The following is a 26773-nucleotide window of genomic DNA, read 5'->3' as shown; positions in this document are numbered from 1 at the left end:
TTTTGTAAAATAAGTGCTAACATAGCCTAAATAGCAAGCAAATGCATGAAATATGTATGGATGAAGTGTTTAGGCTCTGCTTCTAGCTCTCCAATGTTTCCTGTATTAACACAATAGATGGAAAAATTCATTTTTTGCCAGAGAAATCAAATTTTGTTTTGGACATTACTTCTGTCAAAGATTTTGCACCAGCTCTAGACTACCTCCATAACGGCATGATTGGGAAGAAATACAAATAAAATAAATTCAGGTGGTATAGTAGTTTACCTTTTTTGTAATCCTTGATTGCCAATGTAGGGGTTTTGATCATAATCTCGACTTTACAAAGTCAAGTTTACTTACTGTTTCCCTCATGGAACCAGGCCCCAGTTTATCCAAGAAAATGGGATTTGCAAAAGTTTCAGCCACTGTTACATCATCAAAACTTTTGTTTTGTTTTTGTTTTATTTAATGTAACAAAGCAAAGCTCAGGTGGAATAAAATAAGAAATAAAAATGGTTACCTAAATATTTTAAAATTACCGTTCTTTAGTTTTCCTTTTTCTTAGCATCTTCATTTTAATATACTTTACTGTCCTTGAAGTTTTATAACTCCAAACTTATAGTGAACTGTTATTGTACTCAGTCAACAAGAAGTATTAGATGTTATAACCGCTGTAGTCAAGGGTATAGCAATGAGCAGGGATATGGGAAGAAACCATAGGTAACATTATAAATTAAAAAGAAATTTCCTTTTAGATAAACAAACTTATTATAGTTTACAGAGTGAATGAAGGTTTAGGGTGTAACTTTTGAAAATCTGTGGAGATGTGGTTCATTTCAACAATTTGAACTTACATCTTCCTTCTCAGAACTTGTGAGTGCTTTCTTCATTCTTACTTTTTCGCAATTAATATAAAATACCAAGCCTGTTTTGGACAGCTGATCTCCTTGGGCTAATTCTTGTAAATATCCTCCAAGAGGTTCAGCTGTCCATAGTGCAAGAACTGTTTTAGTTACACTAATGTGTGTTACACAAGGCTGTTTAATTGCATCAAACTTTTGAGAAAAACAAGCTGTGAGAAAGAGCTATGAGAAAGCATAAAACAAAGTCATACAGGATAACATGAGTAAAATTGCAGGCAGGGATAGCATAATTAAAACATGCCAGCCTCTTAGGGATTCAAGAGAAAAAAAAAAAAGATATGAAAATGTATAAAGTCCTAAAGAAAAATAAAATGTCTTCGTAAGATGATAAGTCATCAACATCAAGGATCAGTCAATTCCTAGGAGCAAGAAATCTGCCTTTTGCCATCTGACTGATGCTTGGCCAGCAAAGACACATCAAGTGTCTCATCTGAAAGAGCAAGTATATTAAATTTTACTTTATTAAATCATCAGTGTATACTGTCTACTTTATATGTGGGCAAAAAAAATCAGTTTCTTTGTACTCTTAAAAGGTAAGGTAAAATGGTAAAAAAGTGCCTGAAAGTGACCTAGAGAGGAAGACTAATAAGACCATCTGATTTGATAGCACAAACATGCACAATACTGATATCTGAAGCAGCAGGAAAAAAAAGAATTAAAAAAAAAAAAAAAGAAAAGGTAAAAGAGTACACTATCAGAACAACTTGGATCCATTAAAAAATTGAGATTTCCTCTATGATAAATTAAATAACTTTGTATGATTCATTAGACATACTTCCATCAATTTCTCAGTGTCTCCCTCAATCCTTTGGAGGCATTTCTTTTTCATTCAAGGTTATATGGTCAATTCATTCAGGATGAATGAATTGCCCACCACTTTTTTTTTGAATATCTAGCTTAAAATGCTATTGCTTTTAATGATGTACTTGCCCTTGCTATTTTGTTCCAAATAAAATTAATCTTTGATGATAATATTCTCCACATGCTGTTTCATGTCAAGAACTATAAATGTTCCATCACCATTTTTATGTTTCTTTATTGCTGCAGAAGTGCTAGCAATTTATTAGCTCCTTTACATTGTCACCATTATTATGTATTTCACATAGTGAATAAATGATGAACAGTTGCCACAAAAGATATTTGCTACAGTAAAAAATGTCTTCCACAAAGAGTGCAAGGCCAGAACTCTCCCCTTTCCTGCAGCCTGGAACAAGAGAATATGACTTTTTTGTTTTGTTTTGTTTTTGGCATCATTCTGAAGATTAGTGTTGCTGTGAACTGCAGTGTGACTTCTTCTACACAGACAGATATATGAGGATATGTGCTCAAGGCCTTGCACTCTTACTGTCCTGGATCACATGCACAAGAATACAATAGAAATTATGATTATCATGAAGAACAGGTTGCAGTTGTCACTGGTCTTAATATGTGAAAGGTGACTGAAAAGTGCTGTAATGGAAGTATTTTGAATGTGTTTGTATTTCGCAAAACAACAAAAATGTTCTTGCCTTATGAATGTGTATATTAAATCAGGTATTGAACTCTATGAAAACAGGAAATCTGTATGAACAGAAACAGTTCGGCAGATTTGTCATTATTTACAATTTTAAAACAGATATGTATATATATACACACACACTATAGAGGTATAGCATACTATATTGCATATAGTATAAAATATGGCTTTATAAATATATAAATATGCACAGATCTGTTTTCAAACTTATGTATACAAATATAGAAAGACAGATGGACAGACAGATCATTTAGAACTTCATATTGGCTTGTGCTTGTATTGCACAAAAAGTATGTTGCTGCATGCATGCAAAGTATGCATTTTACTGGTTATCATTAGAAAGAATATATCTGTTAAGTGTACTGTTAATCACCTCAGAAAACAGCATAAAGACAAATGGTCAGTGATTGATCTGCTATTATGCATTCCACAGTAGTTTGCCAAGAGGACAAAATTGATCTCCATCTCCTTCATCAGAATTACATTCTTAATACATAAAATGACAGGCATGGATCGACAAGAATCATTCAGCCAATGGCCAATTATCTGAATCATCGAAAGATCAGCAAAAACTAGAGGAAGTACAGTACAGTACATGGGAAAAAAAATCAGATATATTTCCTACACTTTATACTACATGGAAAGACATGTGAATATATATACCTATAAATGTTGATTGGTAAGTTAAAAAAAAAAGAGGTGTCTTCCAAGCACTAATGTTTCATAATCGAGGAGGGGGGTTTATTAACATTTCAGAAATACTAAAGGTAGATCACAATGATTTGATTGCTAATTATTTAAAAACTAACAAACTAGATTAGCTTAGATGCAATAAGGGGAAAATAACTAGGCCGTCATAGTACTGATTGATGTATGGCTATTATACTGAAAAGGTACATGATCACGAAGGGCAATAAAGGTTATGATCAGACACACTTTTAGTGTCTTTACTAGCCCTCTTTGTCAAATAATATCAGTAACTAGAAGCTGTTCTTAATAAAAAAAATAAAATGAGAATTCCAGGAGGAGGTCAGGGATCATGCTTGATTAAAAACATGAGCTTTGTGATGACTCTTATGTCATCAGCTTAATATATATCACTTTTACAAAGTTTAGGATTAGGGATACACTCCTGTAAATCATTCACATATTAATAAAATGAAAAAATATAATGATTTCTGGAATAAATATGTCAGTATTTCACAGAAGTGACCTATTTTTGAACTTTTATAACCCTGGAGAAGATCAGTCTTGATACACAACACTACAAACATCATCCTTTTCAATTATATAAAAATAGATTATATATATATATATATATGATTTAACAACTTTGATATTAATTATCTGAAAAGTTACAAGAAAATGCAGCTCTAACATATCAAACAAAAACTGGTATGATTATGGTGTTATATCTGTGCAAATTGACTAATCTTTTTGGATTCTCTAAACTGTTATAAATTTATTACTGATCTATCTAATATATAGTAGGAGACATTATACACATCTCAGTGCTTTCTACTATCTTAGTGGCTTACTACTTAGCAAGCATGGCTTCCTTGATCAGGAACATGTTAATTTTTTTTTTTTTTTTTTTTAATGCTGCTTCTTCAAATAACTTTTTTATGTAGAAATATCAATTTGGAATGACATTTTGATCCAGAAAGTTTCCTATTCTTCCTCATCAACATCCAAAGCCTTTTTCTTCACTGCGTTCTCACAAACCATGGAGGAAAACAGTCTTTTGTTGCTTGATTTTTTTCTGATGTTTTTATTTTCACCTACAGTTCATGCTTATAGAAACTTGCACGAATCTTTCAAATTCTTAGCATTTTCTTAAGTCTACATACCCATCTTGTATGTTGTTGGCTGTGGCAGGAGAGAAGGGACAACAGGGCAATGTATTGATGGCTTTTGAATAATTCTTCACAAGAAGGATTCTCTTCTTCATACAGAGAATAAGATTGCTGCTGCCTGGAAGTGATTTATTTGCAGGAGAATGGGGTTAGTCTGGGGGCCAAGAAATCCAATTGTGAGGACCGAGTGAGGCAAGATTATCATCCATGGATCATTGATAACACTTCTTAACTTTGGAAGAACATTGTAATTATTTGAAAACATGGCTTAGACCAAAAGGACAGGCTTAGGAACAAGAGACTGGAGATCCAGATATCTTATGGGGATAGATACTTCTGTCTCAGTGTTGTGAAAATGTTGCAGTTTGAAAGCCGTAGTGGTGGTGGGGAGGGGAAGGAGATATCAAATTAGCATCAGATTCATGAACAGTCTATGGACCATAGGTCTGATCACCTTCCTAGGAGCGAATTGAGTTCCCAAATATCGTCATCCACTATAAGCTCAATTCTGGCAGTATTGGATTCACGAACGGTCCGTGGGCTGTAAGTCCAGTCGCCTTCCTAGGAGCGAACTGAGTTCCCAAATAGCGTGAGCAACTATAAGCTCAATTCTGTCAGTATCGGATTCACGAACAGTCTGTCAACTGTAGGTCTGATCGCTTCCCCCCAAACAAGTGGTCGAGTTCACAAACAGTGTTATTTATTCAAATGCAACATTTACAAAGCAGGATTCAGATGTCAGTACAGGAAATTCTCTACTACAGCGTGGGATTTTTTAGCTAGCCCTGATGTACAAATGTGCAATCCTCACTCACCCCAGAAGATGGGAGAGGGCTCTCAGTCTTGAGTCTCCTCAGGCAGAGTCTCGATCCAAGGGGAGGGAAGGGGGATCAGCCTGTCGGCTGACCCAGAAGTTACAATGGAATCTTCCCCCAAGTTCTTAGTCTTCTCAGGTGTCTCGACCTGAGGGGAGGGAAGGGGGATCAGCTCATCGACTGACCCAGAAGTTACGATGGAATCTTCCCCCCAAGTTCTTAGTCTTCTCAGGAGGTGTCTCGACCCGAGGGGAGGGAAGGGGGATCAGCCCGTCGGCTGATCCAGAAGTTGCGATGGAATCTTCCCTCCAAGTTCTTCATCCTTAGTTCACCTTTTATACTTTTCTTTACATTCAGGTGGAGCTTGAGTGACTAGAGTCATACTTAATATTGTTAGTGATTGGTGAAAAAGTTTCTCTCTTTCATTTAAAGGTACAGTCAATTGAAAATCTAGAGTGCATGCTCAGTGAGGGGTGGTCGTACCTCAGACGTGGGTAACTTTTGGAATGGTGGTGTGTTTAGGCATTATAATGAGCGTATAATGAGCAAAGTTCAAGCAAAGTTCATCCAAAAGGAGTGATTTGGCACTTTTCTGGCTTAGCCCCGGGCTTTTTATCGTATATCTCCCATTGGACAGCTGCTGTGTGGCTTATCAGCGGCCCAGCACAGGGAGTGCAACAGAATTTGACCACGGGGTCTTCGCTCCACCCTCCATTACTCCCCTTTGCAGCTGCGAGGAGGGCAGATTGTGTTGCCCAGGCAACCGTGGAAGAGCTGAGTCCATGCGTACCAGCCATCCTGGAAGTGGCAACCTCAAGCAAGGTTCTGCAATGCCAAAACTTCTGTTAGGCCCTAGCTTTACAAACAATTCTTCCACACTCATACATAAATATTAGGATCTTGTTTTAAGACATCCACAATGAAAACAGACAATGAAAAAGAAAACTTTTAAAACTTTAAATAAAATGCAAGAGTGGAGCTGGGTCATTTTGACTTTCATAAGATGCTGAGATCTCAAAATTCTGCTGCCTGAAAACATTGTATCTATTTCAGCAGTGTGCTATACATAATATTCTTTTATAGAAACATGATTTATTTTCCTGATATAGTTTTATTAATAGTAAAAAGATATGTTAAACTAACAAGCAATTTTAATTCTGAATGAACATTATATATTTAGAGCAATATTCTAAGCAGTTATTTTAAGGATTCCATTATAATAAATGTTTATTAAAGTATAAACATTTCAAAAATTATGTTTTGCCTTCATCAATACAATAGTCTTTGTTGAAGTGCAATACTTATAGAATTATTTATATAACAAGGCAGATGGATTACTTCCAAAGTTTAATGGGTACATGTTATTTAGAGTCTGTGAAAAGTCACATGACATTCATTGTGACTGTGATGATAGATGTTTCTCTGCATTTTCAAAAACCGTATCAGATTTTGCTCGTCTTCACATTCATGTATTTTCTTTCCAGAAACAATAAATGAACTTGTTGACTTTGAATATTAATTCTACACTTTTATTTTTGCAATCATATTTATTTTGAGTCTGAGCCAAACTAGGTGAACAGAGACATATTTCAATAACTTTTCTATTTATTTGAGCTGCGTATCCCTAACATAACTCCTATTGAAGTCTGCAGGATTCTTCCATTCATATCTATGGTTGCCACAGTAGGGAAGATGAATTAATCGGAGTAATATTTCACTATTAATTCACATCAGTAATGTCTAACATTTATAATATACTCATCCTTGATGATTTCTTCTGAACTACATTTCTGTTTTTTGTTTTTCTTTTCCTGGAGTAATATAATTTTATTATTTTTCTCCTGCTCATTTCTAAAGCAATTTTCTGTGTTTATGATTTAAAAGAATATATGAATTATATTTTAAAATGAAATGGGTTAATGGAAACGTAACTGCTACAAGATGGTTCATTTTATGTCACAAATCCTTTATTTGTTGTTGATTTAGCTTGACTTGATCCTACCCTAAAATAATATGTATTTTATAATATGTATATTATAAATGTTATATGTATAACATAATATGTTATCCTGCAACTCCTAAATGCAGGATAACATATTATGTTAAACCCTATACACACATCTAAGACAAAGGCTTATAATCTGGGTGATAATAATATAGATAAAATAAGATACCACATAGCTCTGCTGTGATAACAATATACTACAGTCTGGTCATTGCAGATTCATTTGTAAACATTACAGTAATTATGACAATATTCCTATGCAATTCAGTATATCTAAATTTACATCCATAGAGATAGTTTATAAAATTATTTCTCCTTGTTGTAAAGAGACAATGCACAACTTGCTTAAAAAAATAAAGAGCTTTCTGAATCTGCAGCAATTTTCTATTTTCTATTTAGAAATCCTGTATCTATCTACATTCATTCAATGCAATTTTATCAATTTTTAAGTAGAAACAACTTAGTGCAATCTCTGGAAGGAAACACGAAGTTCTACACCCAGGACATTAACCAACACAATGAAGCACACAAGATTGTGCTTACACAGAAGGTAGTTCCTGGAAGGAGTTTTTAGAACAGTCTGAAATTTTGACCTGGAAAATTCCTGTTCTTCTGGATAGGACCTCAATCACTCATCTGGTTTCAAGACAAAAGAGGGAGACTGCAAAATTAATATGAAAGGTAAAATACAAAAAAAAAGTTCTTATTTAGGTGAATTCTAATAAAAAGAATGTGAGCTTGCCTGAGTAGAAACAGAGTATTTTTCAAGTCACTTTCCTGGGAATTTTCAGGTTTCATTTCTAAGTTATCTATCTATCTATCTATCTATCTATCTATCTATCTATCTATTTATTTTTATATTACCCATTCTTTTATTCATTTTTCTAACTGATAGTATATATCTACAAGTTAGCAGAAGAGTACGTGAGAAATACTGATCCTTCCTCACAAACTAACGGCTGAAGAACATTTCTATGTTTGACCAGCCAAAGGATGTACTGGAGCTCAAGTTTTCTACTGGTAGCAGTTCAGATTCAAGTGTCCATCTCAGCTCTGTAGATCCAAAATTTCACAAGAAAATTGAAGATCTTGCAAGACATGGGATAGATTACTTTGTGTATGTCTCAGAGTGTTCCCACATTCAGCTGGCCGCATTTATTTATTTATTTATTTTTCTAATGGGAAGGTGCATAGAAAGACTATATTGTAATAATATATTGAGAATGACACACTTCTTATACAGGTATACATGCTGTGTTTTCAGCAAAACATTATCTGACATCTTTTCTGCTTACTGTAAATTGTGTATAGTATTGATCTCAATCCCTTATTTGAGTCTTCCAGTAAAATATAAGGAAAAATATTTGTGATATCAAACAAATAATCCATTAAGCAGAGTTTCAAAGTATATCACAGAGTAAACAAAACCCATAATAATGAAACCCAATACTAAAATCAGGATTCAGTATTTATTAGCATTTTAAAAAAAAATATACAGTTTAACAACTTTTGTCACATTATGCCTCATGCTGAGACTTGATATCTTGGAAGACTGTATGGATAGCTACAAAGTATATTATCCTTATATGAGTATAAACTCAGTTATGCTTCAGAAAAAAAACTGTTACAATTATAAAATCTTTTAATCCTTAAACTGATTTTTTGTATTTTTCTTCTACATTGCATATAAAATGTAACACATGCATGAATACATATATATTTATGCATATATATGCATAAATACACACTTTGTGTGTATAGATATCAATTATGAATGAATTCTAGTTGAATTTTTTTAATTTAGGGACATATATTTTGTTCTATATAAATCTTTTTTGGGGGGGTATATTTTAATAAAATTTCATTGTTTTTCCAAAAAGTCTTTTTACTGCTTTTTTGTTTTTCAGAACATTTGTAATTCGTTTATATAGTTCCTATTGAATTCTTCATCTAAATAGCAAAGATTTATATTTCTCAGTTCAGCATTTACTGATTTTTTAAAATTATTTGTGTTTAGAAAAGTCTTTGGAGCAAAAAAAAAAAAAAAAAGTTATAAGATGTCTTTTCTAAATTACACAGCCATAAACTTACACTGTGACTGACCTCTTTTAGTGTAATATGTGTAAATATAGAAAGACAGAGTTTTAAAACCTTTCCATTCCCATGAATGTGGATGAAAACAAATAATGACAACAAGAAAACATCATGAAAATACATTATAAAAATACTTTTGGGGCATTTATGATTGTTTTCTGCAGAGCCTAGAGAATGTTAGATTTGTCTCAGAGGATGGAAATAGCTTTATCACAGTTTCCAAATCTCTTCATCATCCAGTGTAAACACTTCATTGTTATTCACTAGATATGTTTAATTATTAAGAAACAAATAAGCAAATAAATAACAAGCCAGTGCTTCTTTTCATGACCAAAGATTAAATTGTCCCACTTCCAATTTATGAAGTAACATCTTAAATTAGATATATTATTTTCCTTGTTTATGTTCTTAGATCGTGACAACCAGGTCTATTACTACACCATAATAAATCATTTGATCTAATAAAAGATATTTCATCTCCCAGTAACCTTTGTTTAATAGAAAACTTGTTTCTCCAATATGATCTAATAATCTGTACTGCCAAAACACTCCATAACTTGCAGTGAAGAGCTTTACGATATTCCTTTGTCTTTGACAAAGGCTCAGTTATTCTCAAGTACATTTTTGCTATTTGTTATCTTCTTTTGACATTGAGTAAAAGATGAACAATACAGGGCAGAGGTTAAAGTCCAAGTCAATGCCAGGAGTCAAAAGGAATAGAATGTAAGTGTTTCTAAGGGCCAAGGCAGCTGTAACAGCAGCAATGGAGAAAGTTTTTCATCAACAGCATGAAGATGCAACATCTGCTGCAGAGTCACACTGGGAAGATGCAGGTACTTTCACCTGCACTCCTGTTTGGAGAGGTTAGGTAAGATTCTGAATTCTGAAACCCTCACAGGTTTGCTACCTCTTTTTGCCCTGACCTCTAGGACGTCACCACACCCTGATCCAATGGAAATGCTCTGGACAGCTGATACTCCAGTGAATCTTATATGATTCTACCAAGAAGTGTGGAAATATTTTAGAACATTCTCAAGATTCTTCAAGATTCTATAGTCTCTTAGGACAGTGGCTGTTCTTTCAGAAAAAGATAGAGCTGCAGGGGACGAAAGGGATGTCTTTGGGTTATTTTTGATCTGTCTCTTTTAACTAAATCATCTGGATAAGAACAAAATATATATTTACAAAAGAAAATCTATCATTTTTCTCTAATAAAAAAAAAATTGGGGAATGCCCAGGGGAAGATGTTATATGACATTAATTCTACAATGCTTGAGAGACTCACTGAAGCTGTATACTACTAAAACAACCTAAAATACTTACAAAGGAAATAAGATTTAAAAAAAAAAAGTCTTTTATAAAAAAGATTTAGAACTTTGAAAAGTAATAACAATTCATTCCTAGCAAGAAACTCAAAACTACAGCATCACATACTAAGTCTAATCCACTGTGTTTCTCTGTTCCCTGTAGTCCTAGTGAAGTAATGAAAACACAGGCTAAAAATGCAAAGAGATAATTTCTAGGGTTTTTTTTTGTCTTGTAGTCCTCTGGGTAGCCAGTCTCTGAACTACAACCATTCAATTCTTATTCTTCCCTAAAAACACTACCTTTAGATATAGATTAAATCATTTTGAATATTATATATCTTAATTTCTCTCTCTTTTTTTTTTTTTATACACCTGAATAATCTCTGTAGAAAGCCACGTTACTATTAGGATTTTGTACAGTCCTCATCAGCTGAATGTCAGGACACCAGTTGTCACAGTTCAGTGTGCATTCCAAAAATAAAAGTGTTCAGCTTTGGATAGATGTGTCACAGTAAAAGAAAAATCAGAGTGCTTTAGGGTAGACTTTGCTCAATAATCATTGTTTCTGACTGCAATCTGTGAAATAATTTTTTATAAAACTTACTGTATAAAGACACAGATGTTTCTTTTTCATCATCATTTTTTTTCATTGCTTTCTTTGCTTTTGTTATCTTTGTTGCCAATAAGCCACATATAAAAATCTGAAAGATTTTTACTAACTGTTCATGGAAGAATGAAAGAATGATTTATAGAAGCCAGTTCTTCACTTGGATGCATATAATACAAAACAGAAAAAAAAAAAAAAGTGCAAACTATTATTATGAATAAATCCAACATATGCAAATTGGCAATACCAATATCTAAGCAATTCATTTCTAAAGATGATTAACTTAAATCTATGGTATACTGCGTGTACTACAGTTAAGTTCACAGAAAAAAAAAAAAACATAAGGAACTTCTAATAGGCAGAAAATAATAAAGATTTGAATAAGTAGCATTTCTCCTTCAAAAACATGAATAATACAAGACTTTTCTTGACTTTCTGTCCGTACCTAAAACTTGGATCACCGAACTAAGTACACTACTAAACACACTAAGATAATGCTAAGTACATTTAAAGCTAACAGAAAAGCCCTAACACATTCTTTAAAGAGCTTGGGAAATGACTGCATATATTTCCCAATAATATATACACTGCAATCCCAGCAATTAGCTTAACTCTTTATTCAGTTTTTTATTGTATATAAATTTGATCATAGAATTAAAGTACTTTCATAGGAAGAAAATAATGAGTTCTAAAAAGCATTTTAATCTAGCATAGGAAGACATAACAAGAAAAAGTGCCTGACAGCTAAAGTATATTCAGAAGAGAAATAGGCATATTTTTAACAGCAAGATAATGAATTGCTGATATTTACTCCAAAGATAACTGGTATTTTGTGTCCACCGTAGACTTTTCATATCAGTTCCATTCATGCTTACATGAATATAAGTAAATGTAGTTCTTAAAAAAAAATTATGAATTTGAATCAATAACTGAGTAGTGCGCTTTCTGAGCATATCTACTTTTCTAGAATTTTACCATAACATAAATGTTTGCTGTTGTGCAAAAGAACAAAATCCTACAGTGTAAGTCAGCTAAACTTTTTAAAGAAATATTAGAACTGATAACAGCTGTGGTATAACATTCACAAGTAAGGTGAGGTTTGTCTTCTCAAATCTGTTAGGTAACCTGTCAGTTTTCACCCTAGAAATGAAAGACTTCTGAATGACTCAAGCTTTCCACGATTCTGGCAGAGGAACTTCCATTTCAAGATTTACATTTCAATAATTTTCCATCAAAAGATTTCCATATTTACCTTTAAAATAGTGGAATTTTAACTGTTCAGCAAGCAATAAAGGGAAAAAAAAACATGTGAAAAGGCAGGAAATTGTACACTGTTTTTGACATCAGATATTTCAAAGTCTCCATTTTTCACCTGACCTTATATAACTCTGTGAAGGAGTGGTAAACATCCTCAAGAGAAAAAGAAAAATGTCAAACTGTAAGAGCCCCATTATTTTAATGACTGAGATTTTTTGAACGTATACTGTTTGTTTAACCTTCAGTAAGTAACTCTGGGTGTTCATGCATTACTGTTTTCCAGTGCTATCCTTTTGGCTACTGTGAAGTGGTGAAATATCTCATGCTTCAGGCATTACAGCTGAAATCAGTCCAAGTGGAATGTCTTCACTGATTATATTTTTGCTAAGAAGATTATGATGACACTATATTAGCCTAAGGAAAATCTACATTTAAAAATCAATGAGAAAAAGAAGGAAAAAAAAAAAAAGAAAAAGGAAGATTAACTGCTACATAATCATGGAATTTTTCTTTTTTATTTTTTTAATGTTTATTATCATTTCTTTAATATGATTTGCTAAACTGTTGTGCAGTTGGAAGAACTGGGTAAGCTGTTATAAACTTTGCAACCAGCAATGTACCAGAAAGGATTTTATGCTGAAGTAGAAGTATCATACCTTGACTAGAGAATAGCAAATGTAGTACCCGTACTTAAGAAAAAGAAGGAAAAAAAAAAAAGGTGATACAGCAACAAGAGATCTACTCATTTGATTTCTATGTGTAAGAGCTTTCTGAACAAATCTGAAGAAAAAGATGAACCAAAGACATGGAAGTGCCTGGAAAAGATTAAAAAAAAAAAAAAAAAAAAAAAAAAAAGTAGATAAAAGGTAGCTCCTTCCATGCAAAAGGCAAAAGAAAATCTTGGTAAGTTCACTCATTTCCCAGAAAAGGAAAAAGAGAAAGCGATGAGTTCTTTCCTGTACATTTATAACACTTACTTTTCTTCATTTTTATTGCTGATGAGATCATAAGCAGAGAGCAAGAAGAGAGTAAAAGGTCTTTTTCTCACTCTTTCCTCAGTCCTCCATGACAGAACTCTCCAAAACTGCTGGAATTTTCCAGCAAAAGATTTCCAATGGAAATAATATGTTTTAAAAAAGAAATGTTGTGTAGGGACTTTGTGGTCCCTACAAATGAATTTGAGTATCAGGCTTCAGCTCATCATTCTGACCATGTAGGGAGTCTCAGACTTACAGATGTCAGAATTTGCACCGTTACACAGAGCGAATTTGAAACATTTAGAATAGAAGCATAGACAGGGTAGTTCTCCAACTTTGCATATTTGGGAACTTTTCTCAATTATCTCTGTTTACGATTATCACAGTTCAGACCTCTAAGCTTCATTTCCCAAAATCAGACTGTCTATTTATTTGGGACTACTAGTACTGCTCCTACTACAATTGCTGCTACCAGTACTGAAGCAAGACATGCACAGTAAAGTGCATTCACATCAACTGAATTTGGTCTGGGTATAAAAAACAGAATGATCATTTTGAAATTCAATCACTTCATTTCAACATTATCAAAAGGAATTATTTCATTTAATTAATTCAATAATTTGGGTTATAAGTTTCATTATAATTCTAACTGGACTAATAACGTTATTAGTCTTATTATACTGCTAATACTTTAATTAGACTGCCTAATAATAAAGCCTAGGTGCCACATAAAAGATGTGTTCCTTTAACCCATGTAAATTGCACTGGGTGTTTGGTCTGCTCACTCATCCTTGAACCTTGGTGGTAATTTGAATGCAATGGTATATATGTGTGTGTGCATGTGTGAGTGCGCATTTATGAGTTAGAACAAGTATGGAATCAAAATGAATGCCGGGCTAGGAGACAGAGAAGAAAAAATCTCTGTAATACAGCAAATAAATCCAAAGAGAAACATGGAAAAGAGGTAATTTGGTACATTTTCTCACACAAAGTCACCCATTCCTGGAATTTTGAGGAATCATCTGCAGAAGGTAGACAGAATATTCAGAGGAAGGACTTTTTCCTGTCAAAGAAGTAGCAACAGTGCCTTAGCAGCTAAGACCTTTACAGAACATAGACAAGTACTTAACTCTATACTGGATAAGTGGTTTCACAGCTTAACGTGTGCTTCAGTTAAGGGTGTCTGAGTAGTTTGTTGAATTAGATTCCAAGGGTTAGGTACAGAATGATTCAGATCCAGAATAAAGCTTAAAGGTAGAAAATAGAATGTAGATGGCATTTAGGTATCTTATTCCAAAGCTATCGTCCAAAAGAAAAAGAAAAAAAAAAAACCTATGAAAATGAAACTCATTAAATTTGTCACAGGAAATCACTTATACCTAAAGCTATATGAAATTCATAAAATTGGCACAAGTTCCATAGGAAGTGGAACTTCTGGACTTTTGCCTGAATGTATCCATCATATGGGACACAAGCAATTATTTCAGCAGAACTCAGGGTAGCCACTCTCACAGTATACCAAAGTGTTTTGTTGTTGGGAGTCTCTGCTTGGCTTCTGGGAATTGGGCTGAAAAATTGTCTCTAAACTGAGTAAAATGAGGTTTCAATATCTCCTCTGTTAGCACAATTTTAATAACACTTTTTATTTTGATTAAATAAAGTACATTCACAGCCAAAGGGATATTCCCTCAATGTGAGCAAGGAGTTCCTGGCAAAACTCAAATAGAAGAAGGCATTATACAGAATGTGGAAAAAAGGACAGGCCCCTTGGAATACAGGAATGTTGTCAAGGAACACAGGGATGCAACAAGGAAGGCTAAGGAGCATTTGGAGTTAAATCTGACAAGGGATGTTAGAGGCAACAAGAAGAGCTTCTGCAAATATATTGGCAGTAAAAGGAAGACTAGGGAAAAAGTGGATCCACTGGTGAACAGGATGGGTGCCCTGCTTATGAAAGACACAGAAACAGCAGAGTTGCTTCAGTGGCATCCCAAGGGCATCCATCTGGAATCTCAGGCTCTAGGGACAAGAGAAGAAGCTTGAAGAGAGAAGAAGACTTCCCCTGGGTGGAGGAAGATTGTATTAGAGAACACTTAGAGAAACCTAAGATGATCTATATCTAAATGTCCCTTCTAACCTTAAGGATTCTATTCTTAATTTGTGTTTCTGAATACGGGTATAAATGTCTTTAAGATGAAAACTGCACAGTAGTAATTTCTTTCCTCACAAGGCCTAATGATCATCCTTGACCTTGTACTTCTCTGTAACACAGAAAAACATTTCTTCTTTCCTTTCATGTATATTTCTTTGTATCTTTGCAGGTGAGAGGTTGTTCCAAATCAGCTCTTAAAAGTATAGTCTGTTGCTTGATCCATTTAGACACCTTAGAAAGGCTCTTTTATTTGTACAGTCATAGAGAAAATAATAAAGACAGGTTTGTAATGCTCTTGTTTTGGCTTTTTAGTTATTCAAGTGGGAAAGTGTCCACAACCACAATAAATAAAGGCAGCAATGGTACATGGGTATCAAAAGCTAGATATCAAAAAATGCTAAAGTTATAAAAAGCAGATAATTTTCAAACAATAAAATGCTGAATAACTTGACAAAAGAAAGAATATTTTGATCAGGTATTAAGAGTGTCTTCCTTTTTCACATATGGACAATTAGATATGTAGGTAGGATATAGACTATCCAGATCATAAATTTACCTTACATTTACATATAGTTGTTGTCCAAATTCTGAATATGCACATTAGATATCCTTTACAAATTTGTCCATTGTTTCTCTGTTTTCCATATTTTTTTCCCTTCTAGGTACTAAATTATGTATTTTCCAAGCACATTTAATGGATTTGTGGCACACAAAATGGCATACTGAAAGGTTCAATAGTTTTAGATATTACGAGCAGTTAACAAACCATGTTCTTTTGTCATGTTTTTGGCATACTTTCTTTTACTCGGCGAGTTACGATATATAATACTATGTGAGTTAGAAATGTATTTCCTAGATACAATATACAGGCTATGTTAAGAATGTTATTTCAGATGTGGTCTTTGTCAAGTCAAACTGTGTAGGTTTAGTGATTTATATAATTTAGAATGGAAAGATAATTTCATGACTGACGACCCCCTTGGCTAGTATCAATATGAGCTGGTGCATCTGCATCATGCTGGGCATTGTCACAAGGGATTGTGAGCTCGGGTCCCAAAAGCAGGAGAGCTATTGGAAGATGACACTGTGCCTGGACTAATCAGCTCTATTTCTCAACATGCTTAATTAAAATGGACGTATTCCAAAGCTGACACAGATATAATGTTATATTTCTGGAGGTGGAATTGCTATATCATACTCCATAGCACAGAGCAAGTATGACCTTATTGTTGTAAAAGAGAATTTTCACATAGTTTAAGTACCTCAGCCTTAAACTTATTCACCTGCTGCATCAGCTTCAAAGCCATGGTAATTTATAGTCTTGAAGTTTCATAGAGGACTGAAATTTAATTTTAGCAGAAGTAGTTTCGGTTTTATAAATTTGGAGTACATCATTACTCACATAATGGGATCCAGAAAGCTGTCACTCTTCCACCTAAAATCCCCGAGGGACTGATCTGGTGTTCTCAAGGTGTGTCTGGCTCCCCAATAGGTCATTTCTCAGGTACAGTGACAATGGTTCTGGCAGTAGCCACTGAGTTTTCCTGAAGAGGGGTGTGCTTTCCTCTCATGGCATAGCAATTGGGTGGATGACTCACCCAGAAAACAGGCAGCTCAGATTAATTTCCTTCCTTTAATGAAGATTAACACTTTTCAGATGAATAATTTTATCAGTAGGAGTGGGCTACTGCGTCAGAGAAGTTGAGCTGGGAGCTGATCATGACAGCAAGGCAGGCAGCTCAAAGTGCCCTCATCCAGAGCTGCAGCATCCTAACTTGGAGAACAGGACAGGTTTAGATGAGAGTCCAGATCACCAACAATTCCGTAAAGATGGAGAAAGTATGAGGTCAAGCTGGGACATCAAGTTCACAAGTCAGGGTAAGGATCAGGCCTGCTGGTGGTAACCATGGCTAGCCACAGTCCCCATGACCACTGGTGAGTCCATAGAGATGTGGCAGGTCTGAAAGCAAACAGGTTACAGGAGGTTGCAGGAGGATCTGAGTCTGGATCAATGAGAGATAAGAACAGGTGTAACTGCAAGGTAGCTCAGGGAAGGAGCTGGACAAAATCCCAGCTTGCAAGCAGATGAAGGAAAAGTGGGGGTGAGCCCCCATTAAGGTTTCTTACAGCTCTTTTCTTGCAGCTCTACATAAGACTTCAACATCAAAGTCGGCCCTGAGTCCAAGCAACCAAATCCCAGAGGGGGAATACCCTCTGGGCCCTGACTCATTTGTGGGAGGTTAGGAACATGTGGGCTTTGTGAGGATTATCAGTCTGCACCGAGGCTTTCCACACCAGGGAAGATGTGTCATTTGAGAAGTAATTTAACAGCTTTTTGAAAAAAAACAGGCAATGTAATAGGTCAAACATCAGAAAGGAGGCCATATGGATTCATCTCTTGCTGTAAAGGTTATACATGTTTTATATTAAGCTTTATGGCCCTATGTAGAGAAGATACTCTGAAAACAGGGACAGGTGCATGCAGTATCCTTCATAGGTGAGTGCACTGGCAACTAAACCACACATTCATACTTCCACTTGGTCTTTTGGATCAATTAATCTTGACCTCTTTTCCTCCTCAGTAAGATATCTTGAACAGGAGTAACAAACCTGTTCTTCCTTTCTTGTCTTTCAATCTTTGACCCCCATGGTCTTAACAGTCTGCACGAACTTTGTGTCTCCAGATATAAACAGTTATCTCTAAAAGCTTTACATTTTTACATATTTTCCCTGCAGTTCAAAACTCAAAATAAAAACAAAATTATACATTTAGCAAAATACAAGTCAAAAAAATCTATTACCTAAATAATAAAATGACTGTGCATCATCAGTAGAAAACGCAGATCTTAGAAAAGACAACTACTGATCTCTGTTCTCTGTAACCTTGAAGAAGATCTGGTGTTTGAACTTTATGAAAATCAAGAGGAAATAAATGAGTTGCCACAATTCAGGGTCAAATATGTATATATAGCCCTCCTGAACAATATTGTTTGAGAGAGTTGAGCATAAACTGCTGTTCATTTAATGTTTCTTAGGTTACTCTTCTGATGTTATCTGGGGTATAAAATCTGTGCACTTAGAGAAGTGAGAATACTTGTGTGGCAGGAAAACATCAGGAGAATGACTTAGCAATATAGCTGTTGTACCTCAAGAATTCAGTCCTTAAATTCCCAGATATAGCAGAGAATTAATTACATGACATGGCAAAAGGCATTATAACTTCATGTCTCCAGCCAAATAAAAATATTCTGGCTATTATTATTTTGAGTTTTATTGTTATTTCCTTTATTAAGCTGAAAAATTCAATAACACATGCATGCAGCACAGAGAATAGTTTTCACTTTATAAATCATAACATGGTAGATAATTCTCTTGCTTTAAGAAGGGATACAGCTTTCCAGTATCTCAAGTCTAGACATGATTAGCATATGCACTTTTTAAAGTATATCATTTTCTAATTGCAAATCTTTTGTTGTGGAAAAAAGCACATTTTAACTAAGATGTCATTTATAAAAGATGCTCTAGACAACTTCATTTTCTGCCAAGAGCCCAGCTGTTTTTTATTGTTTTCTTGCCTCCAAACAGTAATTATTTTAATAAGAATTATTAAATATTAAAATTAGCTATTAAAGTTTCCTAAGAACAGAGTAACCTTTTAAGTAAGAACTTCTTATAAGAGCTCTAGGTATCAAATATTTTTAAGGTTTGGAAATTTACTTTTTTTGTCAATATCAAGTGGGATTTCAGTACTGTTTGTGTATGTTTTCTTTACAATATTTTAGTCTCATTATTTAGGGCATCTGGATGCATATGAAGAACACTTGTTTCACTTCAAAAAAAAATAGTTTCTAAAGAAAACTTTAGTGAAGAGATGGAAATTGTCATAGCTGTTTATAGAAATGGTTTGCTATTGACTTGAGTGTCATTGAATTACCCGACTCGTACCTCACTGATCCTGGTCAAGAGATGTAACTATATTCAAAGAAGTTGTGGTATTTAACAAAAGACCTGATTTGAAGCATAGTAGTCACTATGTCCATCGATTTCAGTGGTATGTTGGTCAAGACCAAAGTCTGTATCTTCAATGAATGGTTCTAGTGCCTCACATGAAGTACAGAAACTGGCGGAATATAGGGGCTTATCTTAGACAATTCTGACATAAATCAATGACAAAGCACATTGATTGATCATTGATTTATGTCAGAATAGACCCTAGAGGCAAAGGAGTCTGGAACATTAACTGATATGGATTATTTTGCTCTTTTAGAGGGAAAGAAAAAGTTAGAAAAGAATCTCCTATTTTGAAATAACATAATAGTGCTTTGACATTGAAAGGAAAAAGCAAATAACATATTCTGATCCAGTCAGTTATTTCCTGAAGAATTTAAATTTTCATATAATAAGTTGAAATAAAATGTTTCTTTCTTCCTAATGCTTCTCTTTTCTACCTTTTTTTTTTTTTTTTTTTTTTTTTTTTTTTTTTCCTAGAGAGAGAAGTGCTATCACTTTGGTATTTTTAAAAGAGTTACAGCAATACATGTTTTTTTTTCATTTTTTTTAAGAGTTCTCTTAAAGGACAATCAAAGGGAATAACAGTATGACAGTGTTAGGTTTTCAGCACTCCCTTCTTACACTAGGAGAGGAACAGTTTATATCATTCCTGTGAGTTTATTTTATTCCTAAGGACCACAGATGAGGAACCAGTCCACAACCTCTCCAATTAATGTGTTCCTGTGTCTATTTATTCTTATCATTATTATGTTTCTTCTTGTAACTAACATGAATCTTCTGTTCAAAAATACAGACATATCATTCTCTGCCTTACCTACAACCAACATAAAGAAGAAATTATTTTCTCTCCACAAAAGTCCTTGGTGTGCTTAAACTGTAGTCTCAGTCTTTCTTTAGACTAAACAATATACTTATGTTTTTGAACTTATATAATAGGTTCATGAAATCCACACCATGCTTTCTTGTCACCAGAGATACTTCAACTATAGTTAAAGAAGTAACATTTCTAATAAATTCTTTACACTCAACCCTAAAGTTCTCAAAGATTAGGAAGTTTTAAGCATCACTTCAGTTTTGAATATGGGATGAGTCATGCATTATTTCAATTCCTTTCCCAATTCTCATATAAATTTATTCTCTCAAACACAAAATCATAATAATACAACTAAACAGCCAATAACATCAGCTTATCTCAACATTATTTTATGTGTTTAAATTACAACATGACTATCCAGAAATGGTTCACCAATTTGTCTCTAGCCATTCTCAGATCACTGCCGGCTTTCCTGGCTATATATTTTCCTGCAAACAAGCCTACTACAATTAGGATCAGAGCTATTGGTTCATGATGTATTATCTGGACATTTTTCCATTGCTCAAAGTATCTTTTATTATTCATTATTTCATTATTCAAGATATCTTTCCATTATTCAAGGTATTCATTTCCATCTAACAGAGACATTAGAATAGAGTGAAATTTAAATGGACAATGAACTAGCATACAACCTAAACAGTCCTTAAATCTTTGAACTGACTTTTGAAGAGATAAAAGTCATTCATATGTTCATAGGGCCTTATTAGTCATCAGTCTTAGAAATTTTTTCTCCTCCTGAAGCTTCACCTAGAGCAAGCCAGTGCAAGGGACAGATATAAGAAGTAGGGTGTTATAAAGCAAGCACTGCCCATTCGTCCCTATTGTCTTCCCTTACAAATAACACTGCTTCTTTGCCAAAATTACAGTATTTGTTTTCATTTCTACTACACAGTCACAGGCTCTTGGGAATTCCATTGCAGGATTTAGAAGGACAAAGGCATTGTAAAATACTCAGTTTAAAATTGCTTCTATCTAAATCAATTTGGGGGAGACATTTATAATATAATTCTAGCAAATATGGAATGCCCTTTCTGTTTGTGATTCACATTTAGTGATAAAATGGCAATGGCACAAATTAATGATTGAGAAATAACTCAGTTTGTTCATATTCCCAATGGATTCCATTTACTTGATAATAAAAAGAAGATCCAGGAAATGCTTTCAGACAAAGAGTAATATCATAGAGTTCTATAGTTATTAACCGTAATTGCTTATGTTTAGTTTACAATTTAATTGCATCATTTTTATCTTGATTATCATGTTTGTCCATTTTCACTGTGGCTTTTCTATCTTTTGTGAAGGATGATCACTTCTCTGACCTTATGCAAACACAGTAAAAGTCATTGATGCATACGTACATTAAATGCTTTTCTTGCTTTGTTTTGTTTTGTTTCATTTAGCTGTATAAAATAATTGCATTTTTTTTGCTTAGAAATGGCAGTAAAACAGAAATAGTACTTTTATATTTCTTCTTATTGCTTCAAAAAATTGTGAATCTTTCTCTTTGAGGAATCCATACAAAATTTCTCTTTTTTAATATCTATATAATGATTGGGATTTTTCTCTTTATAAAACATTAAGAAGATGAGACTGTTTATAGGATACAACACATTTTCAAAATAACCACGAACATTAATTTTAAATATGCATGCCTAGCTACCTATTTATTTTCTGATCTGTTACACTCCAACGGCATCTGAGACAGAAAATAGGGATGTATGAATACTCCACAAACATTATAAACAAACAAACAACAACAAAAAAGTAAAGCCCTGTGCTCTATAGTACTAATATAAAGTCCTGAGTACAACACTGTACTGATATTTAAAATATACTAATATACTTCCTTATCATTATTGTTTACATGTACACACCTTTTCAAAACTGAGCACCTTTGAGGCTTTGATATGAAAAATATTCATAGCTTATATTTTCAGCAATGCTCATTAAATTTCAATGGAATATTAATATAAGTAAGGCATGACAGATTTTAGGATTACCTAATGCAGTTAAAATATAAATAAATATGTTTGGTGAAATATTTACCTAGGAGCTATACAGGAAGTATTGTTTGGAATTATTAGTATGCAAAGATCTTAAATATTAAAAGAAAACAGATTCTTTTGAACAATATTTTGGACATAAATTGTTTTCCTTTGGCATTACTTGTTAAATGATCATAGGTTAAAAACATGACTGAAATGCTCATTTGGTCATTTTCAGACCTGTCCAGACAGTTGCTAGACAACTGTCACCAATAATTTGCAATTAAATTCTTGCCTGTACACTACACATTAACTTTTTTTTCCAGATATGCAGTCTAAATATGAATATTTCCAATGTTACATAGACCAATTCCTAACAAATCTAGAATGTGTCAAAGAAAGAAAAATGATACAATTGAAGCCACAATATATTAGTGTACCACTGGAAAAAAAAAAATCACCCAAAGATTTTGCACCCTGGAAATATATTCTCCATCTTCTGCATAACCTGTTATCAAGAGTGGATTCACTTCAGCATCCTATTGTGTTCCCCAGCACACAAAAAATAGGAGATTGGTACACGGACATGAAGAAATAGAAGAAATCCTGAAAATTTTAAGGGAGTTGTCTAACTGCTGAGCAAGAAGAAATAAATGAATTTCCTCTTCTCTAGGGAGCCGTTTTTTTCCCTTTCCTTTCCTTTCCTTTCCTTTCCTTTCCTTTCCTTTCCTTTCCTTTCCTTTCCTTTCCTTTCCTTTCCTTTCCTTTCCTCTTTGTAAAAAAAAAAATAATAATAATTTTCTGGAACTGATCAAGATAGTTCTATGTATTCTGAAAATCACAAGGTGTACTTGTTACATTCACAAAAACTGTCACTGTTCTGTAGAACACTCTCCTTAAAAACAGCTCTTTTTCCAGGAGAAAATTGTTTCCTCCTTTCCAAATATCATGTCATTAAGTTTTTGTTCCAAACGTAAAAGAATTCATCAACAAATCTCTCCAATTTCTTATTCTGTAAAATAGAAATATTGAAAAAATAAAGCTTTTTTTTTTTTTTTTTTTTTTTGCAGTATTCTGAATGTACTAAGAAACAGGAAATATAGCAATTCTGAACAGAGATCCTATTATTTTTTAGTTAGACTCCAAAAGATTACAGCAGCTGTTGCGATTAAGGGTATTTCTGCTCTTAGCTGACTGTTGTCAGAACATCAAGAAGTGTTCTGAAATTCTCCATTTTGGTGCCCAAAGCTCAGTATATTGGACATAGGTAACTTTTAGGTCAGCAATGGCAGTATTTTTCACCATCTCCTCATGGGCTATGGTCTCATGTGGAAAGAAAGAAGATATAACAATTTATTCCTGGAAACAGGAAAATTCCCAGAGGCCACTACACTGTCTAGCAGAAGGATGAAGGATCTCTAGTTTGGAAGGCTTTTCTCTTTTCTTCTGATGTATCTGAGAAAAAGAAAAGAGCCTGCCCCAAATGAATGTCAAAGAGGACTGAAAGTATTTTAAAGAACAGTCAGTTAAGACAACTGATCTGCACTCCCCTGACTACTTGATCTAAATCTACTGCAAATTCTCAGATACCAGGAGAGTACAGAAGAAAACTGTATTTGACTCAGTCATCTCTGAAAGGAACTCTTGTATTTACTTCTGTAAGTTCACTACAGTTTGAAAATGTGCCTAATGTAGAGGGCTGTAGAATAACTGTAGAATGAATTGATTCTCATAGTTCTACGTATGGAGCTTAGCATGGTTTCCAAAGCCTAGCAGTATTTTAATATTTAAAGTTTCAGTAGCTCACAAATGAAAAATTTGTAAACCATATACTGCATGAACGCTAGCTTTTCACTGCATTCTTTCTAGCACTCATATTTATTTAGGAGTCATTGTGAACCATCAGTCAACCATTTTAGGTGATGGTTTTAGTTGCCTATTTTTTTGCCTTATTTCTCTAAGAAAAGCATGGCCTATTGAGGAACATTGGTGGGTAGCAGAGAAAAGAAGTGTTCACTTTCAGCTTTTAATGAATCAGACTTAGTTGCAGCAGAAACACTGAATTCTGCTTTGGAGAAGTAATCTGTCCCTATTGGTTTTGCATTTCGTGATACAGATTTATGATCATCTTGTCCTGGATATGCTATGCGTTTCTTCTCCTTTCTTGTATTTTACCATTAGACCACTAAGCCAAAGTGTGCTTAAGCTAACAAAATACTAACATGCTGCTCAATATATTTCTGTTAGACTCTGATATATGTTGATATATTCTGATAGGTTGTTAGGTGGCAGAATGAATATGACAGTATCCAGAGCTCAAAGGTAAGAAGTTAATAATGGGACAATTGTGGTTAAGCAGAGTTTGAAGAGTGCCAGTATCCTTGTAGCCTTTTCTGACAGGGAAGTTTTAGATGCTAGAGAAAGTGCTAGGAACTGACTGAGATATACTCTTTCTTTTTACTTAGGTAGTTGCATCTCACTACACATACACACACACAAAAAAGACCATTCTTCCTGAAGGTATAAAAAATAATTTATTCTTCATGTAGGTTACCATTAAATCTAGATTTTCAAGTATTGTGTGAGAAGAATATTATTTTTACATGAGATCAGAATTTGTGAATTTCTCCTATCACTCAAGAAATATTAAAATTCATATATCTTGCCAGCCATCATTTCAGCTTACAGAGTAAAGTTTAACAATTTGTCTAACGCTTTCTTCAAGCAGAGAATGCTCATAATCTGCCACAATAATATAATAAAAAACAATATCAAATATTAAAAAAAAAAAATCATGGCACCTTCTGGGTCCCTTCCATCCATTCACTCATTCATTCATCCATCCATTCACTCATTCATTCATTCACTATTCTGTAAATACCTTTTTACTCAGAGCATTACATTCTTTTCTCAAGACCAACTATAAACTCCACACCTTATTAACTATGTTATCTCAGTGTTCAGATAAGAGGTGACTGATATTCCCAGTCAAAATATTTTAAAGGTCATGCTTTAAGGCTGGGGAACTAAAAATGTTATCTTAAATAATCTCTTCAAAATATTGCCTCTAAAAATAATTCAAAATCTATGTAGAAAAGAACAGTTATCTTAATCAAGTGATAGAACTGTTATTTGGCAGCTGTTCATATTGCTATAATGACAGTTCAACTTTCGTTACCATTAAAAGTTCTATATTCAGACAACTCCTTTTTTAATTGCATCAGCTTACATTTTTCATAGTTGTCACAAGCATCATTAATAAATATATTGTTTAAAATATAAAGATATTATTTTATTAATTTAAAAATATAGAGTAAATGGAAAAATATTTACTATACTCCTGTTATTTCTTTACTGCAGGATTACAAAATGCCTATTTTTCAAAGAAACACATTTTCAGACAGTTAATCTTTAATGACTTCCTGTATAGTGTCAGAAAAAAAAAATGTAGTTGATATCCATGTGTGGAAAGCACGCTAATGTATTTTTCTGTTTTTTTTTTATTCTGCCCCTTATCTATCTATTAAGTTTGTGATAGTGCTTTCTGATTTTCTTTTTCCTCATCTCTTTTGTGTTTTAGTTTTACATATTTTGGGGTTATTTCATATAAAATTTACATATTCAAAATCACTAAAGTAAATGAGCAAGTTCATGCTGCTAAATTAGAGATCTGCAATGGTTGAAACCTGGGCTAATGTAAACCTCCTGACCATGTTCTTATGCCATATTTTACCCTCTTTCAAAGCAGACATTCATTCTGAACCAGACTTCTCTCTATGGGAACAAGTGTTAACTAAACTTGTCTCTCAGATATTTCTCATTTACAAATTCAGACTGTTCATAAGAGGTGCTAAGTACCTTTCAATAGCTCATAACTTTTATCAGAAACAGTAGCTAGTCTGCATTTAACAAAACTGTAGAGGAGAGAAAATAATGTATGTAAATATCCACATCTTGTCTTTTACCAGTTCTTGGTCATTTTTTTTTTTTCATATATCTCATACTGTTTGTCAATTCTTGTTAATGGCGTCATTTCAATGAGAGATTTTCTCGGATCAGGACAGCAAAATTTCGCTAACATTGAGGAAAAATGTTTTTGTCTGTTGTGATAATCCACTCAAGAGCCCTGCTTTCTTATTTGAATAGTGTTTATCACTATAATAGAATATTTGAATAGTGTTTATCACTCTCTGTGAACAGAACATCAGCATTCTATGTAAAGTATTCTTTATTTCCTAGAAAACATTTCGAACAATGGGAATTAGTATACTTGAAAATTTTCCTGCTTGTGTTCATGCAGGAAAGTGTTCTTCTGAATTTGTTGTTGTTGTTGTTTTGGCAATAGGAGTGGTCAGTTTACTTTTCCTCCTAAAGAAAATATGAAAAGCAAAATAAAACATATAAGAGTAGGA

This window comes from Nothoprocta perdicaria, unplaced genomic scaffold (genome assembly GCF_003342845.1).
Source record: "Nothoprocta perdicaria isolate Ctin4 unplaced genomic scaffold, notPer1 scaffold_2, whole genome shotgun sequence".
Classification (NCBI taxonomy): Eukaryota; Metazoa; Chordata; class Aves; order Tinamiformes; family Tinamidae; genus Nothoprocta; species Nothoprocta perdicaria.
This window is presented reverse-complemented; position numbering follows the sequence as displayed.